At 45.5% G+C, this 19,278-nt stretch overlaps 1 protein-coding gene across 1 annotated transcript in view; it reads right to left on the bottom strand.

Moving 5' to 3' along the window:
* Window positions 1-19,278, bottom strand: part of grid1b (glutamate receptor, ionotropic, delta 1b) — a 297,936-nt gene that overhangs the window by 182,530 nt on the left and 96,128 nt on the right. The gene's annotated exons all lie outside the window — the stretch shown is intronic.

Raw genomic sequence — 19,278 nt, 5'->3', positions numbered from 1 at the left:
TGATTTGTTTGCTTTACCTTTAGTTTGAGCCTGGGTGGGATCCATCTGCCTAAACAACAAACTTAAAGCACAGATTGTCCATTAACTGTTGGAAACAAGTGGAAAACTGCATGCAGCCGTCCTGAGATATTAAATGTCAACCATAATATCTGCAAATTTCCACCCACACATCAGCTGTTCACAGCACAAAAATATCAACACTACGATGATTTAGATGTGATCTAGGTTTCACTGCTGCCCAACAATGCAAACACACAACAGGAGGGAACTGCTGAGCAGGGACAGTGTGTCTGATGGTGAAAGGACTAATGAAATAAATGAACACTCAGAACTTTTCTCTTTGCTGTTTGATGAAGATCTAAAAGAAACTGGAGTTGAAGTTTGAAAGTTTATCAGTTTGAGTATAAAACATTTAAGTGTGTTGAATTGGCTGGACAACGTATTATATTCCATTCATAATATACATGATGGCAGGTTTGTTCTTCTAACCATATTACGGTATTATAGAAGTGAAATAATAAAATGTGTCTGTAAAAACCGTCCTGTCAGATTTCTAATCCTCTGAGGATCCAAATGAAATCAAAACTCTTGTGCAGCTGTTTCAGTATCTACAACTTTAACCTCTGAGAACACGGCGTCTTTCTTTAAATAAGAGGACGTCTTTCACACAGGTGCAGGACGTCCTTCACACAGGTGCAGGACGTCCTTCACACAGGTGCAGGAGTCGTCCTGTTACACTCGTTTACATGAGCTCAGGATCTGGATTTAATGGGGAGATGAGAAAAACTGGAAAACTGCAGCTGCAGAGTGAACAGAATCACTGCTCTGCTGTAAGGCACTGTACACACACGCACACACACACACACAGACACACACACACAGAGAGACACACACACACACACACACACACACACCAGTGACAGCCTCACTGGTGACTATTCTGGGAAGTCGGGCTGATGCTGGTTCTGCGATGTGATGATGAATTAAAGATGAAGAGAGAAACGCCGTCCAGAAACAAGTGAGTGTGTGTGTGTGTGTGTGTGCGTGTGTGTGTGTGTGTGTGTGTGTGTGCGCGTGCGTGTGTGTGTCTCATCACAAATGAACATGTTTTCCCTCAACACTCTACATGTTCGCTCTCATTAGTGTCTCCAAAACCCTGCGTTGACACTGGGTATACGATCACCATCTCAGAGCCACTCGCTGAGTTTTCGTGGTGAAAAGTCTGAAGCTTCAGTTTCTGACTGCGACGAACGTCTTACTCTCATATGTCAACAAAAAGATTCACAGCAGAGAAGCAAGAAAACTGAGAAGAAAAATAAACTGACATACTGGAAAAACAGAAACTGCTTCAGTGAGTTCAGGGAAAATGTTTGAATTATCTGATGTAAATATAATCAGAGTATAACCTGGAAAAACAGCGGCTGCAAGTTTGCTACTAGAAGCAGGAGAGTGGAGAGGAGGAAATCAGAAATCCAAACACACGGCTGAGTTTGTACCACAGAGGATACAGGTCGTTTAGGCCTCTGAACTGATGAAAGGAGTCCTGACCACACACAGTCTCCACTGCTGCCTCCACTCTGACGCAGAGCTTTGTAGAACATCGGCACCGACATGTTGGAGGAGGAAAACTGTTCTGCTCCAATTCTTCAGACCAAATTTAAATTCAAAATTCAACCTTCAGCCTTCTGAACAGCAGCTGAAGAGGAAACGCCGCATACCTTATCCTGGGGGATGTTTAAGTGTCCACCTTGATTGACAGGTCTCTCTGCCACTCACGCTCCTGTGTGCTGCTTGTTGTTTGGCTGACACAGGTGGGATGAGCCCGAGCTTCAAGCGCCAAAGTGCCGCTGCAGACACCTCCGTATGACATCACAGGTGCTGCATCCATCTCTGTATACAGCTGCTGGTCCCAACACTTGTTTAATCCCACTAACAGCCTGCTCATGCATCGGGAGACGAGGGAGGGCAGGTCTGTCGCCTTTTAGCCAAATGCCTATTGGCAGACTGGCGTGTCTGTTGGCAGGATGAAGTGTCCCGGTGGCAGGAGGGAGCTCGGCAGCTGTCAGTCAAATCGATCGGAAATTATGCAGCCTGGACTCCACAGCATTCCTCCTGACACCCCCCCCCCCCCCCCCCCCCCCCTCTTCTTATTACGGTTACATCCATGTGTGACATTTGGCTTTGCTGACGGTGGCCTCCCTGGACCAATATGGCGTCATCCAGTCTGTGTCACCTCACTCAGGAAGGCTGCAGGATACGTTAGCACCTACGAGCATAACACACCCAAATCTGTGACTGAACTACTGGCAGCCAAGTAGCATTGTGGGTAATTCAGGCCATGTTGGACGAAGGAAGACGAAATCTCTGATTCTGCTGCAGAGGTTTTGGTCTTTTTGGAAGTACAATGCTAAATCAGACTCTTTGAAGCAGCCTGTGTTTATGTTAGGGCAGTTTTCCTCAGTTTTCCTCTGACAACAGGAGAATCAAGGCTTTTTTTTATGGGGTAATCTTCAGCTTTTGTTTACCACTTCCATCAGTGAAGCTCAGCGTGTTTCCCACCACTGATTCAGCTCTAATGATGCTTAATTGTTTTGGTTGGAGATCTTCAGCAGTGCATGTTTTCCCCACTCATTTCTGCATATTATGAGCAACACTCCTTCACAGACGGAAGACTGAAGGGCTGCACTCACAACCTCTGAACACTTCAGCTGAACTCTGAAGCCTCTTCTTCCTGCAGTTCACAGAGAGGAAGGATTTATCAGCAGCTAACCAGTGAGCTACTGACTAACCACGAAGGGTTTGTGGGTAGAGGACGGAAAAAGCCTCCATGTTTCATATTCAGCCTTTTCCTTTGATATGAAAAGCACAGCAGATAAACAGGCTCTGAATATCTGCACTTAATATCAGCAGGGCCTGACTGAATGCTATCTCACCTCCTTAACCCCCCCCCACCCGCCCCACAGCACAACCCCCACCCCAACCCCCCGCCTCCCATTGATCCTCAGGTTGATTTGCTGCCAGTGTCTTTGAGAAGTCCCTTTTGTGGGGTCCCGCGACACTGAGCTGCATTTATTTATTCCTTTTACTGTCAAGAGCTGAGAGAGGGAAGAAGGGAGGATGACCAAGACTGGAAAGATGAAAGGAGAGAGAGAGAGCAGCCGAACAGTTAAAGATGAGAAGGGCTTGAACCTCTGCACAGCTCTGGCTTTTTATTTTCACTCTCCTCTTCGGATGCCACCACCTCGAGTCTGGTAACATAAGCTGACTAAATCTCTCAGATTCAATCTCTCAAACCTCGAACCAATCTTCAGCCTCTGCGTGCGTCTCCGTTTCTTCAGTAAACAGCTTAACACACTGAAGCCGCTTCGTCCTTGGAAAAGCATCTTTACAGCAGCTTTTCTTTTGCTCCTGGAGAGAAACGGTTGGACTCAAAGCAAGAGCTGAACTAAGACGGCCTGTCCTCTCAAACAGCTTCTTCAGCATCTATTGACCGTCCAGTCCTTTCACACTCTATGATTGTTTGAATCAAGCTGCGTGTTCAGATGAAACAGTGGCTCGGACTCCTGCAGACGCACGTTAAAGCTTTTTTCATAATGGTTTGTTTCAGTGCTGTAAATAAACATTTCCTCCAAAACAACATGTAGATGCATTTTCCCATGTGCTACCTCTGCCTCAGAGTTAAGGAGAGATGCCTTCACTGTCCTAAATCCAAATCAGTTCTATACAAACACACAGTATATCAGCAGTTACACACACACACACAGCACATCTGTAAACATCTGGACATTTTCCAACAGCACTTGAAAGCAGCAGGATGTTTGCGGCCTCCTGAGCGCAGAAAGATTCAAACTGCCAGCTTAACATGGCTCATTGCCATGAGAAAGAAACTTTCCCAACAATTTCAGCCCAAATCTGAATCTGAACCTTCTGCGTCACCAACAGTCAGGTAACAAATCTCACTGAGGGAAAACAGGAGGAAAAAGCTGAAAGAAAACTTTCTTTACCTCGTTGCATTAACAATCCCCACCTGCTCAGATACAACAGCGTCCTCCACGTTACATCGACGGCTTTAAAACTTTTCCTCACCATCAAAAAGCAGAGCCCCTTCCCACAGAGAATTATCTTTATATGTGAGCTGCTTCTCCAAAGACACTCTCCAAGTGCTCAGACACACACAAGAAAAAAAGACATTAAGAAACCGAGAGGCAAAAAGTGATGTGCCATGTTTCTTTTTTTAACGGGGAGCTGGACAGATTTTCACCCGCAAGCATTTTGAAACTTTCTTTAAAGAACTGCTCACAAAACAGAGACGTTACTTTCAGATAAACTTCACTCATCCAGCTGGAGGCTGAAAACTGTTTCTCCTCTCCCAGCTGAAGTTGATAAAGCTTCAGTGCGTCCACCTGTCTGACCCTCTTGAGATACCTGGAGCTCTCCTGCTGCGTTTCTGTTTCAGAGGAGTCAGCCCGGGTGTTTGGTATTTCCCCGATGAAACGCTAATTCACTGTAACAGGATGCTGCGAGCCTTCAGCGCTGTCCCCCGAGGCCCGGTCAGCATCATGCGACCTCCGAGGCAGCGCTGACCTCTCAATCATCGGCGATACCCTCCCCGCCGGGCGCAGAGCGTTTCCAGCTCAACTCAAACGGAGAACGTGGGAGGGGTTTAAAGAGCTGAGCTCCGGCTGTTTCCCCTGAGCGCCTGCTGTACTGTGAAACCCACCAAACTATGATACAGCTCTGACATTTTTTCCCGTGGTTTTCTTGCAGTTGTCTGGTCTCACATCGTGAAAATGAGGCTCCTTCCTGTTCCCTGCTGTCCTATCAGACGTGATGGAGCAGAAGTCCTTTTATTTCAGAACAGGCAGCGATGCAGTAAAAGATAAAAGTAAATGTCTGAGTTTCAGATTTTCACTTAGGTAAACCACTCACACCTGACTATCTGCTCACCCACAGTTCAGTGCAGCAGGCAGCATGTATTCACATGTACAGCTTTATAAATGTGACCTCTGTATGAGGGAAGAACGGATGAACGTCAGAGACAAACATGATGATTTTATGAACCTCTGTATTTTCTCTGCGTCCTGCTCTGACCCTAACATCAGCTCATGCCACAGGTCGATGATATTTTCAGTTTTCACTGTCAGCGGCTCCTTCACACGTCATACTGACACCAACACATAAACATCCAGCCACATTGTCTCTGGCACAAACAGCTGACTATTTCAACAAAGACAGTTTGTTGTACTGACGGTGACCTGACCCCCTCGTGTTGCTATTCGAGGAATCGGAGCAGCTGAGAGCAGAGTGTTAGATCTGTCAAGCATCACTCTGTCCTTGTTTCACCCTCGGAGCACAGCAGAAAGCAGCGGGCCGCCCACAGTGGAGCGCTGGCTCTGGTGTGAATGTGGCGATAATTGGCCCTCTATCCACTTCAGCCACTGAGCCAAACGCCGGCGGGTCGCTCAGCCAGCCACCTGTGGTGCATTATGGTCCGCACTCAGCTCTAATAAGAGCTAATCCTCAGTGATGAGCCCCGGCCCGGGCCCCGTGTCAGCACGCATCCTCCACACAGGCTGCGCTCAGCGACGGGGCGTTTTAAACATGTTACAGGTGGGACTCTTTCCAAACGCAACCTCCACATGGGCTGCGTTGGGTGAGGGAGGAGGGCAGCTTTTAAAAAGGCTCCAAATAGAAAGCAAGCCAGGTGGGATCAACACGGTGCACGTTCGACAGGGCTAATGTTGTCAGGAGTGTTGGGTATGTAAATGAAGCAAGCAAAGATCAGCCAATGGTACATTCAACAAGACTAATGGTTGTTAGAGTGTGGTGGGGAACACGCTGAACTTTTTAGAAGAGTTACTGAATCAACATCTGCACCTAAGCAATTAAAATCAGCAGGAAGTAAACCAGTCAGACAGGTGCTGCCTGAGGTACGTTCACCAAGAGCTACGACTGCACAGCTTCAAGTTAAAACACAGGTAAAGGTTCAGTCAGGAATCTGTGTAGAAGAGCCTGTGGTGCGTTCAAGAAACCCAAAGGTGAAACTGAAGAAACTTAACGTGGATTATATTTAACAAAATCCAGAACTTACTTAGAGATCAACCGAGAAATGGCCGCTGAAGCAGATTCATGCCAGCGCACACACTAAACGTGGAGTGCTGGTCACACACATCAGTGCAGCAGAGATTAGCTGAGGAAACATCCAACAATATGGCAACGGCTGTAAAGTAAATATGTTCCAGTGCAAACACTCAAAGTTAATAACAGGCAGATTTAAGGGGATCAGTGTTTTCTGATGGGCTGCATGTGTAAATGGATCCAGGAGAGATGAACTATGGGTCCATCTGAACTCTGAGCTCAGCACAGATGAAATGTTCTGTTCGAGCAGCAGGTGTGATGACACACACTGTCCCGCGGTGTGTGTGGTGTGTTCAACAAGGTGAAAGGTTCGAGCAGAGAACGCGGGTCACGCGCTGTCGTCGCGGAGCGTTTGGCAGAGTGAAACGATTTCTGGTGCCACGTTTTTCACCCTGACAGTTTTATTAGTTCATGTTGGAGCGGCAGATAGAAAATATGTCAGCAGATGTCAACACACAGCGTTCAAGGTGATGTTTACACCGTGGCATTTTAATGTGTGGAGCAAATTTACGTCCTTTTGAGGTCTGACATTTGGAAGCAATGTCAGTCAGAGGCACGGAGTCAGGTTATTTCTACACAGCAGGTACAAAAGCACCTGCACACAATTTCACTTTACACTCTCAGACATGAATCCTGCTGTGTGGATTAGTTCATTAAAAGTTACTACAGGGAAGGTTTAAACTTTATGGTTCAAAGTGTGGAGACCATGACGTGTGTCCCCTGAGCCCTCACCGTCCTGCAGCCCAGTGGGCTCCTGTGTGTTTTTAACTGTGTGGACTGGTAATGAACTTGTTGCTCACTCAGTTGACAAAATGTCCAAATATTTAGCAAACGTTGTTCACTGCGTCTTCATTGTCCTGATCGGCAGCAGGAAGAACTGCTAAGTGTTTGACATTCAGCACAGAAAAGCACAGCTCAGCTTTGAACGTGTTCGCGGTTTGTTTCTATAACATTTGGAAGAATTTCCACAGCAGACGTTCGTCCTGTCGTTCATCTCAGTCATACACCGACTCTCCAGCACCAGATAAAGTATCCTCTGGAGGTTCAGGTCCCACGGTGATGTGTTCACCATGGGGAAAAAAAAAAACACTTCCTGCAGTCAGAGCTGTCCTCCTCTCAGGAGACGCACACCGGCGTTAAGCTTCGTAATGAAACTCTGTGATTGTCTGTCACACTCAGCTCACTGAGCTGTGATCCATCCTGATGGGAAATAACGCAGGAACGAACGGGGAACCATTTCCCTAAAATTGCAAATTTGCATCCAGCGAGAGAAAGGCTGAATTATGTTTTTCTTCTTTTTGTTTGTTTGGCTTGTTACACAAGAAAGATGAAGAGAATAATGCACAGAGAATGGAAGTAAAGTAGGGAGGGAACGCAGAGAGAGGGAGGAGAGAGAGAAACAGAGACAAAGACAAAACGACAGAACAGACGAAATATAATCCACCAGATGCTGAACCTGCTGCTGAGACCTGCTTCCATTCAGCCACCCAGATGAAGAAAAGCTAATTCACACAACTGCATTTATTTATTCTAATTATATTTGTGTTACTTTAAATATTGTATTTTACTTGAGAAATGACTCCTCGGCAGTGCTGGGGGTTTGTACTCGCCTCCTCCAGGTGAAGGGTGGTATCACTACCCACAATGCTCTCTCATGTACACGAAGCATCGCTTCATTTAAACGCTGTATAAAGAGCTTTTACTTTGAAGTAGCTGCATCACTGAGCAAAAACTCAAAGGATTCAAATCAGAAACAGGTTTTCTGCGTGAGGTCGAGCGGGGGCAAAGCAGCAAACTGTAACGACAAAACACAGAGTGGTCCGGCTGAGTCAGCAGCCAGCCACGCCACATCCGTCACATCAGCCACCCAAACACATATTTCACTTCCTCCGCTTACAATGAGTCAGGTACACCGCCAAAATAAATGTACAGTCAGCAGGAAAACACCCCACTTTGCACTGGCCTCGTATTAACCTGAGGGAGCGGAGTGTAAGAGCACGATAGAAGCACGTTCACACCGAGCTCAGAAACGAAAACCAGGAGTATCAGGAACCAGCTGAGGAGTCGGAGCTGGGGGGGGCGAGGAAAACCTGATGAAACATGAAATGATATGGTCCCCTGTGGGCCACCGTAGATGATCAGCAGAGGCCAGTGGAGCGGCTGAAAACAACACGCACACACCCTGAAGCCCCATCAAATGTCTGATCCTTTATCACATTTTATTCAAGTAAAATGAAGGATGATGGTAAAAATTCTGACGACTGCAGTAACAAATCAGTCTTTATCCCCTCGTCAAGGTGCTGTCTGTCTACTGCCCCCTGACAACGCTGTGGTGAAACTGAGCTTTTAATCTTTTAATCAAAGGTACTTTAGGAATCACCTTTGAGGCCGTTTTTGTGTTGAGGTCAGTGGACTACATCATTACTACATCCACAACAGCAGGTGGCGCTGTGAGTCAATTCAAACGTACCCAGAGGCTGAGCTTGGAGGAAGTTGGACAAGGGAGCGTCCCACAGGAAAAATCCCTGTCACGTCAACTGCTGTTCGGATGCTGTTGTGCGTCTCCTCCTGCACTTACAGTACGGGAGCTGGAAGTGGCCAAAATGGATGCGTAAAGTCAGAGTGAAAACTGTTTGTATAGAATTTTAAAGCTCAAATGAAATTAAAATATTAATGTAAATGAATCTTTGTTTGTGAAGCTTTGGCAGGAAACCAGTTCCATCACAGTCTGATAAAAATGGATGTTTGGCCTGTGTGAAGCAACGGAAGCTGATGACAGCTGGATGTTCATAACCACAGTAACTGGCACGGGCTCTGTATGGAAACAGAAGCGGCAGCGGCAGATAATGGCTGACACAATCTATTTACTGTACATGAGATGTAATATCGGCCCGCTCTCAGCAGGGGAATCATTTGGAGAAAGGCAGCGACTAAGACAGAATGAGAATGAAAGGAACAGAGAGAATCAGGAGGAGAGAAGCTGAAATGGAAAGAGAGAATGAGCTCCTCAGAGTGTCTCAGTCCACACTGTTTTCACTTTAAATGTAGAAAAATGCTAATTTTACTGGGAGGAGGGAAAAAAGAGTAACAATCACTTTTTTTTTTGTCTTCCTAAAACCGTGTTTAGCTCCAGCGTCTAGTGATGACTAATATTCGCCCGGGGCCACACAAGGGAAAACACAAATTCATGGAAAAACAGAGGAGTGACTGTTTGTGGTCCCAAACAGTGAAAAGCTACAGATAAAGCACTTCAACAAAAACTCCAATTATCCCTGCTCTGCCTCAGATAATGGCTGTCAACAAGCACTTACAGCACACAGGACCATGATGCTTCAGGCCTCAGGGTGAAACGCAGCTTCCTGCACCTCAGACCACCACGGGCTGTCAGCTGCTCACAGAGAAAGAGACGGGGCCTCGTACAGGGTTTAATAACTCCTCCAGTCAATGGGACATTAGTGGATTTGGGTTAGACCTGAACTAATGATGTCATGGGTCAAACTTTTACTTGAAATCAAGGTCAAGCAGGTCAAAGGTCAAAGAAATATCAACCAGATCATATTCCTGCAGGACACATTATCTATGAATGTAACAGAGCAAACAGGTTCCCACACGTGCTCGTTCATTCTGTCTGAGAATATCTGGAAAGTTAAATGAAATCCATCTTGTCCCAGGTAAATAATGATCATGGTGGCATTCAGACAGCGAGTCACTCTGCCACTGTTTGACTCCATGTGATGTGAGTGAGTGAACAGAGGAAATGAGGCAGTGACACACTGTACTGTTCAGGAAACCCACTCTAACCACGGCTGCCCTCATTAAACTGTGAGGTGCCTTGAGTAAAATGACCCGACAAATGGAAAATGTTAAATGTTAATTCAATAAGGAGCAATATTCAAAAGCTAACAGCTAACAGCTAACTTCTTCAGTGCTGTGTTTGAATGTTGAACAAAGGAGGAGACGCACCGGCCCGAAGACACAGGAAGTGAAGAGAACAAACCAAAATAAAATGTGTCATTCAGTTAACACTGTGTGTTATCACCACCAGGGACGTGTCCAGGCAGGAGCCTCCGGTGGACATTAGTCAGTGTATATACATACGTATATCAGAAAACATAAAGGTCTTTTCTGTGTTTCCTTCTCTGCACCATCAGTCACTGAGCGTCGTCCCCAGCTCACAGCCTCTCACTGCCCTGTTTGACCCGGTCTCCTCCCCCAGATCGACCTTGAGAATCCCTCCCTGCTTCAGAGCTTCAGTAAATAAATCCTCCGCGGCCTTGACATCTTGACCTGGTTCCCTCTGGGGTCAGGTGCTTCTGTTAAGCCCCATCAGTGCTTTATCTCACACACACTGTTTGTATTTGCCGAGCTCCCTCTCCTCTCGTGGTTTATCATTTTTAGTAAATCAACTCTGAACTCTGATCTCCGAGCAACTCAAATATTCACTCCGGGTTCTGAGGTGCGACATGTTATCCACACGCAAGGTTGAGCTCAGAGGCCTCAACCTTTCTCAGAGAGGAAGAAAAAGGAAAAGACTAAAGCACACACATGCTGCTGCCATGCATTTCAAACAGCAACGCTCTGAACACACAACCACTCAATAAATCATGTGTTACAGACCAAAACACAAACAAGGGGCTGGTCAAACACACCTCCTTACACACGGTCAGTGCATGGGTCTGTGTGTGGGTCTGTGTGTGTGTGTGTGTGTGTGTGTGTGTGTGTGTGTGTGTGTGTGCGCCAGAGAGTGATAAACAGAATGGAAGAAAAACAGAACAATTTTGGCATTCAACACTGATTATGCTTATGTTTGTATGCATGTATGCCGACTTAGAAGCACTAGGTTTGTGTGTGATTGTATGATTGTGTGTGTTTCCTTTGTGGTGTGTGTGTGTGTGTGTGTGTGTGTTGAGGAGGGGCCCCTACACGTCTCGGGCTCTACATAATGGATGAATTCGCTGCAGCGAGCAGAACAGGCCAAGCTGGACTCATTTCAAAATGCCTCGAACGCTGCTATTTATACAGAGAGCTGGAAGGACTTCAGGAGCAGCAGGAGGAGGAGGAGGAGGAGGAGGAGGAGGAGGAGGAATAGGCCGCTCGTCGGCACGGCAACGCCACCTTACCAGCACCTGAACACCAAGCAGGTCTGTGTTTACTACCAAAGACCAAGACAGTAGTTTCCTCCTGTTCTGCCCTCTGATCCTTTTACCTGTTGTTCTTATAAACTGAGGATAAAGTACATTTATTCCATTAGTACATCAGTCCTTTCACACTCACACATCCCTGTTAGGCTTCTGTCAGTCAAGCTCAGAACATTCAACTGAAGAGTGGAGTCGTGCAGTTAATAAGTGTAAGTGTTAGCCATGTTGAACTCAGTCTTTCATGGAACATTCCGGAAATTTTGGCATATTCATAAATAATATCTCAGATATCAGATTAAATGAGTTTTCAGAGAATTTACAGGTGAGCTGTCACGTTGATCATGTGAACACAGGAAGCTCATCCCTTCCAGAAATTCAGTCTACACCTGCACCACCAACATTCTCACCATAATGTTCTGTCCACCTTTGGTGTGAACGCTGAGCAGACGAAGCGCCGCTCACTGAAGAGACGCAGCGAGACAGGAAACACATCATCAGAGAAATAATAAAGCCACACTCAGCCGGTAACGGGACTGACATGCTAATGTTAATCACTTATTTGGGCGTCATATCCCAGAGGCACGTCACTGACGTTCGGCTGCCGAGCCGTCGTCAAAGCCTCATTTCGTTAATTTCACATGAGAGTGTGGAGTCGCAGAGCTGTTTAGATTTGTCAACAGCATCAAGGAGAGAAGAAGAAAAGGAATGAAAGGATTTAATGAGAGCAGCACAATGCAGAAGGATTCTGCTGCTGAGTGTGTGTCTGTGACAGCACGTGGCAGTTTGTGCTGTTTGTGCGGCTCTTTGTGAGACTGTGTCATGTTTGGTATATAAAACATATAAAAGATATCAATGACACTCTGTGCCACAGTTAATGCTGCTTTGTGAATACATTGTTGGATTTTATGGTCCTTGATGTTAAAGTATTTTGAAGAATAGTTTTTGAGTTTTGACATTTAATTTGAAAATCAGTTTACAGGCCTTTGTTGTACTTCGTGTTCATTCTGGCAGTTTCTAATCTGATTGATGATTTTTTGGTGTATATCTCCATCAGGCTCCTGAACCTAGAGCTGGCAGAGTTAGTCCACACAATGGCAGAGACGTGTTCACGGTTTCAAATGTTCAGCAACACAAGGTTTTAGACATGGAAGTGAGTCGAGCAGCCGCGCGTGGAGCTCCTCAGTGTGTGAAGACATCTGTTCTGATGTCTCAGACAGGACTTTAACACAGCGTCTGCAAACTGAGGCCATGGAGTTTAAAAGACTCCAGTATGAATTTGCATTATGGGAAATTTTGGACCAGGGGTTGTTTGAGCTTGACCGATGTTCTGGACATCAGTCTGTCTCTTTCAAATGTCCCTGCTCTAGGAAAGTGCAGTACTGCATCACTGACGGGTTTTTTTTAAAGTACTGATATGTGTAGATGTTTTGTCCTGTGGCATCATCAGCCTGATGCTACGGAGCAAACAGCTGGCACATCTGGCAACTACACGTCCTGTTCCTCAACATCTCTCCGTCTCTGCAGAGGACAGATTTAAAGTGAAACCCTGTTGTTGTTGTTGTTGTTTGATGGTTCCTCCTGCTCTGCAGACTCACACCATGGTGAGAGAGTGCTGCTCTGATGAGATGGTGTGATGCAGGCTGTTTTTATGGTCGTGTGATTCCTGGAAAATGAACTAAAATGAGGTTTCAGAGCTGAGCCTGTCGGTGTTTGTGTCTCAGGGTGTGTGAAAAAATATCCAGAGATCATCTGTCCCACTGACCGACCCCCGACCCCGACACACACTCACACACAGACACACACACACACACCACAATGTGGGTTCCTGAGAGTGCATTACGCCGACTCACACAGAGCTGTGGAGTGTGTGAGAGCCTCATGGGGCCTGTGATTTGTTTGACATCAAAGAAAATATATTTTACTGGTGGCACTGAGCCCAGGAGAGAGACACAGAAAGAGAGACACGGAGAGAGAGACAGACAGAGAAAGACAGACAGAGATCTGAGATCTGGTGCAGAAGAAGATAATCAGTTTTCCAGTGTCCAACTTTTTCTCCACAAACCTGAAACTTGTCTGATTTCCAGCTGGGCTTGTTTATCATCCACCATGTTTATGTTTACATGTACACAGAAATCTGAGAGTACTGCGATCCAGACTCTAATGTGAATAAATAATGCAGCAGCAGTGACATTATGCTCTCTCCTGGAGTCGAGTCAACACCAGGAATATACATCTATCTGATACTGCAGGTACGAGGAGGGACCAGGAAGTGCTGCAATTTCATTTTCAGTCTTGTGTGATGCAGATTCATAAATATTACACACATTCACAAAACAGATGCATGAAAGGAGCAGTGAAGGAAGTCCAGACCTTATGCACCAGCTGAGGAAGCACCGGACTGTGGAGACATAAGAATCAAACCTCCTCAGAGACCAAAGAGAAACATGGAGGATCATCACAGTCCAGAATAAAAGCATTTATATCACAGCTGCAGTTTCAATCCTGATGTAATCCATGCTGAGATATTGTACATACATAAAGTAAGCATATGGAAATTAGCTCTGAGTGACACAGACTCAGATATTTTGATTGTCTAAATCAAATTACTAAGCAGAAACACCGGGCGATGCATTATGGGTATCACAACTGACCAAAGCCGAACAATGATCCGCTGCTCACGTGAGCTAAAACACTGAAGGAAACTCAGTTCATTAACTGTAATTCAGCCATAACAACCTGAAGAAGACGTTAACTCTCTATTTTAATAATAATCAGTCCCAGAGACGGTTAGTCAGTTAGTCCATCTGAATCTATTTTAATAATCAAATAATTATTTTACTCAAAGCACTGCTGAGTCCAGCTTCTCAGATGTGAGGGTTTGTGTGTGATAGTAAAGTGAAAACTGAATACCTGCAGGTTTTGGACAGTTTGTTGGACAAAGGGAGACATCTGAAGACGTCTCATTGGGCTGTGACATGACATTCTCGATAAAGGAGGATGTGAGGATGAGTCACAAAGTTAAACTTTGGTAAAATGCTCCTTTACTGTCAGGAACAGAAAACTGACCTCAAACATCTTCAGTCTGAAACCAAAGGATCAGTCAAATTCACACGCTCTCAGGACAGTGTCCCCTTCATCAATCTCCTTTTCACCTTCACTCCAAACTCTGTAACCTTGTCCCATCTTTCTCTCCATCCATCTCCTCTGTCTCTTCTTGTCTCTGGATAACCAGCGAGGACAATAAACCCAGGCAGTAAATTGCTCCGATCGCAGAGGTAACAGCGCTGTCCCTCCTGACTCTGCTGCTTGTAAACTTTCCAACAGGCAGCTCGTCTGATAAGGTCATCCTCAGGGGACGGTCATTACTTTAATGAGCCACTGACGCTCCATTCTTCCACCTTCCATTAAAACTCCTACAGTTCTGTGTCTGTGAAAGAAATCCATTGGAGGTGATGCAACATAGAGACCAGGCAACACAACCACGAGAGCAGGTAAGAGACCAGAGTGGTCAAAGCTGGATGGACAAGAACCCATCAGTGTTACAGTGTCCACTGATGTCCATCCTTTGCACCTTAGTCCTCCTTCAACATGTGGACAGAAGCTGACAGTGAATCTTCAACTGAATCTTGAGATTTGTGGTTTTCCACTGACAGAAAAACGCACAGTTCATCTGCAAGTCGAGTGTGTTTCCTGGAGGAGTCTCAAACTAACCGGTCGCTAACTGTTTAAATTTAATTTCCCGCTGGGCGGCTCTGTGCTGTGACGCCAGCCGTGTCGCTACAGCTCACACACAAAGCAGCTGGACCCCAGCAACTACCCCATCACCCAGCCACCGCCGCCGCCGCCGCCTCCCTCCCAGGCCAATCTCATGTTCAGCTACAGTGCACCCCTGATTTTATTTAGCCTGCGCTAAGCTAGCATCTGATTAATACAGTACATGCCAAACAAAGGACGGGCGAGAGCAAGAAGGAGAGAGGGATTGTGGGAGGAGAGAACAGAGAGAGAGAGTGATGTTGTTTATTTTCTGATTCCATTTTCATTCTTATTCTGGGAAAACAAGCTGCAACAAGAAGCCCATTACAGTTTCATTCCCTGCAACCTCCCTGAACTGTGAAATCCATAAGCCAAGAGTTCAGAGCCGAGGAGCAGGGAGGGAGAGACGTGGAGGAGAGCGAGGATGAGAAATTAATTATTTGGTGGAAGCGTCACGGTTCATTTGGCACAGAAAAGGGTGCACGGGGAGCCGATGGTGCGCAGGCGTCATGGCAAGGCAGCGGCCAGTCGGCTGAGAGAGGACGACGCAGCCCAGGCAATTTCATAACCACCTGTGCTGCCCGGTTTGGCTAATTCAGCTTTCATCAGTCAAATTTTCATTTCATTCAGAAGCCTAAAGTGGTAATCACACAAAAAGGAGGCGGGGGACTATTAGAAGATGTGTCACCCATTATTAAAAACGCAGAGAGCTGCTGTCCTTCACAGCACAGCTCCAACCCAAAACACAGACTGTTTGCAGACACAGTGCAGCGGTCAGTGTAATGTGTTTCACTCCTGAAACTCATTAAGTCGGACAAGCTGCTGAGTTATATACCTCCTCGGTAAATTGCAATTAATGCTTGATGGCCAGCAGCGGTACTTATCCACATGAAGGACAACAGCATTCAGACTCAGGATTGTTTGAGACAGAAACCAAACGTGAGCCGGCAAGCAAAGAGAGTGATTACACACCTCCTGCTAACACGTGTGAAATGGTTTTTCAGCATGCAGATTGGACTGAAACGCCGGCCTGCAGGTAAGTCAACAGAAACACAAGCCTGAGCTGGGGGCCCGGGGCCCGGGGCCTTCATATCTGGGATGTTAACTGACACTCAAACAACTTGCTACCATTAGTTTGAAACAACAATTTGCTCCAGAAAGCAGCTACAGTTGTTCACTGAACTTCATTCACTTACTGAAAATAAGGCACGACTCTGGAACAGGCTCAGGAAAGTTATCAGATTATCACAGTGTAAGATTTAAAAAAAAAAATCTTTAGTCATGTTTTAATCTGGCTACCAGGCATCGGAGCAGTACTCAGGTTATTTCTAATAACCTAAAAAGTTTACACGCTGAAAAACTAAATCACTCTGAAACACTATGAGGAGGTAGTGCATGCTAAAAGGGTGAAACAAAATTCCACTGGTTTGCCTCGGGTCAGCCGTCATGTAGGAGGAGAAGGAAATAAGCACTAACCAGCAGCTGAACGCTGGCAAAGGAGACTGGATTTCTCTGCCAGCAGCTCTGGCAGGAAGCCAGCCACGACTCGGAGAGCTCCTACTACAGGAAAATATACCTGGTAGTTAAAATGGTCAAAGTGTCCTGAAGGATAAGAGACAAAAAAAAACAGTTTCCTGCCCTGACCTCTCCTGCTTCTTCTCATTAAAGGACAAATTGGCTGCACTGACAATGTGCATCAAAGTCGTCCCGTCAGGTCCCGCGTCTCTGCAGTGTTTCCCATCTCTGACTGGTGAGTGGACTGGTCAGGTTATCGGTAATGGTCTGATAAAAACCCACCATGCTCTCAGGCCTGATTGTCCCCTATTGATTTGTGTTGGAGGGCTGTAAATGAAATGCCACTAAAGCCGAGCCCCTCGCTCCCCTGAACAGCAGGCTACCTCCGCCGCTGTCACTCAGGACCTTCCGCCCAGTGGAAATGAATGAACTGCAGACACAAAAACACTGCTGAGAGCCATTAAGACAGCGTGATGCACCAAAGATTCAGACACCAACAACCACCCTCTTCTTCTTCTCCATTTTCTCCTTCGATCCATGCCTCTGTCACTTCTCACTCGTTCTTTCTCTCATGTCCCACTTCAGCTTCCGGACTGAGGATACTTTGATCACTGGGAGCAATTTACAGTAAAAGGTAACAAGATTTGTTCTGGATCATTCATTCATTAATTACTGGATATGCAGCGGTGACCATTAATGTCCACAGTTTGAAAACACAATATAACTAATAAGTTTAGGTGGCACAAAGTCTTCAACACCACTCAAAGCTCCACTAGGGGCTGAAATGATTAGTCCAATAATTGATTGATCAACAGAAAATTATTCAAACTCCCAGATGTTTGCTGCTTTACTCTGTTTTATATCTGTTGGTGAAACACTGACGCTGATTTTTACTTTTCACCAAGTTGCCAAAGTTTTCAGTCTATGCACAGAATGTGTGGTCGCAGTGTGTTTGGTGATGATTGGCTGGATGATGCATTCGAGCAGAAACACGGCGTCGTGGGTTTCACTCACCATCGGAGTGATTCCGATGTGGATCAGCTGATTCATGCTGAGTAAACTTTCACACTGAGGAAAACGTGTGATCAGACTCATATAATCAGAGAGTAGTTTACCTTTATTACTTTACTGTTCTAATGACTGAGCACATCCAGGCTAAATCAAATGACTGACCTCACTTATTAATACTGCTGCTAAAGACTCTACTGGGACAAATTAAAACAGAGCCTCTTGCTTTTTATCTGCAGTATTTCTCCCCTCTATTCAGCCCTCCACTTTTCTTTAATATAATGGTAGAACTGTTGAAATCAATGGGGATTAAATGGTGCCAGTGTCTAAACTGGCCATCGAGAGGTTGCTGAGTTCACTGGCTCTGTAGCACTGCCACTGCTGGACCGCTGCCACAGCAGCGCTTTGTGTCAGCGGCTGAAGCCAGGGTCTGATTTAGAGATTTCCAATACACCAGGAGCACACTGTGCTGTACTGAGGGCCTATTACAGCCGCAGCTCTGCATCAGCAGCCTCCGGGTTTCCCACTGCAAACTGAGTAGGTGTAGTGTTCACTGAGAAGCTAAGGACCATGAAAACCCTGAACTGGTTTGGATGGTGGACTGGTGAACAGCTAGAAAACCTAATGTGGAGGAAAATATCACAGTGAGCGAACATCCTGCGCTTAAAGCATGCAATTTTAAAATTCATTTAGTAAGTGCTTCAAAGACATGAGATAAAAAGTAGGATCATTTGAATAAAGACATGAGTTTTATCAAAGATTATAAAACTGCAAACCCAACAGTTTAGAGGAGAGAATCATATAAAATACGTTTAATGGAGACAATTCACAGAGCTGCTGAATTAATAAGGTGGACTGTTACAGACTGTGGAGGAGGCATGGGCAGTAAACAAACAGCCACCTGTGGTTTTCAGTGCAACTCAATAAACTGATAAACTGATAAACTGATGCTTAAAAGGCAAGTTTATCAGTAAATCACGTCCCAAACTGTGAAGCAACTTAAAAAAAAAATAATTTATAACCTGTGCTCTTTATCTGCTGTGGATGGCTGAAACGTGAAATGGAAATCAAAGCATCTCATAGCTTTGTGTTTGTTATTTATGTTTTATATTTATGTTTCTTAGCAGAACATGATTGCAGAAAAATAGTTGAAGCCAAAATCAAAGGACAGATGGTCTAAAAATTAAGAAAACTTAATAAAATTTTACAGATTAATAATCTTTCGAGATCCAAACTGATCAAATCAAGACATTTTGACCAAAACTGTGTGAAGCATGTGACTGAGCTCTTTCATAAATGTACTTGAAGCATCCTAATTACCCTTCCCCTGCCTCCTCTGTTTTATCCCCTCTCTAACTCTGTAATGCTCAGGACGTAACAACACTACTGTTGAAGTCAATAGGGATTAGAATTAGGGGCTAAATTGACCATCCAGAGTCCAGCGGCTTCAGCAGAGGGCTGACGGTGCCACTCCAGAGCCAGTGCCAGACCAATTAAAGGCAGAGAAGGGAGTCAGTGCCTGAGGTTGGGGAGGTTGCTTTGGTTTTAATTACACAGTAAAATGATCCTGAACGTCCCTTAAGAGAGTCACTTCGGTGTCACGGTGTTAGAGTCTCGCCGGCTTACGAGCAGCACTTTATACCCAACAAGCAGAAGAGGAGGAGGAGGAGGAGATGAAGGAGTTGCTGATTCTCCATTTAGACTTAATGGGTAAAGATGTCACCAA

This window comes from Toxotes jaculatrix, chromosome 21 (genome assembly GCF_017976425.1).
Source record: "Toxotes jaculatrix isolate fToxJac2 chromosome 21, fToxJac2.pri, whole genome shotgun sequence".
In the NCBI taxonomy this organism is placed as follows: domain Eukaryota; kingdom Metazoa; phylum Chordata; class Actinopteri; family Toxotidae; genus Toxotes; species Toxotes jaculatrix.
The sequence above is the reverse complement of the archived record's forward strand: the minus strand, read 5'-3'. Positions and strand labels throughout refer to the sequence as shown.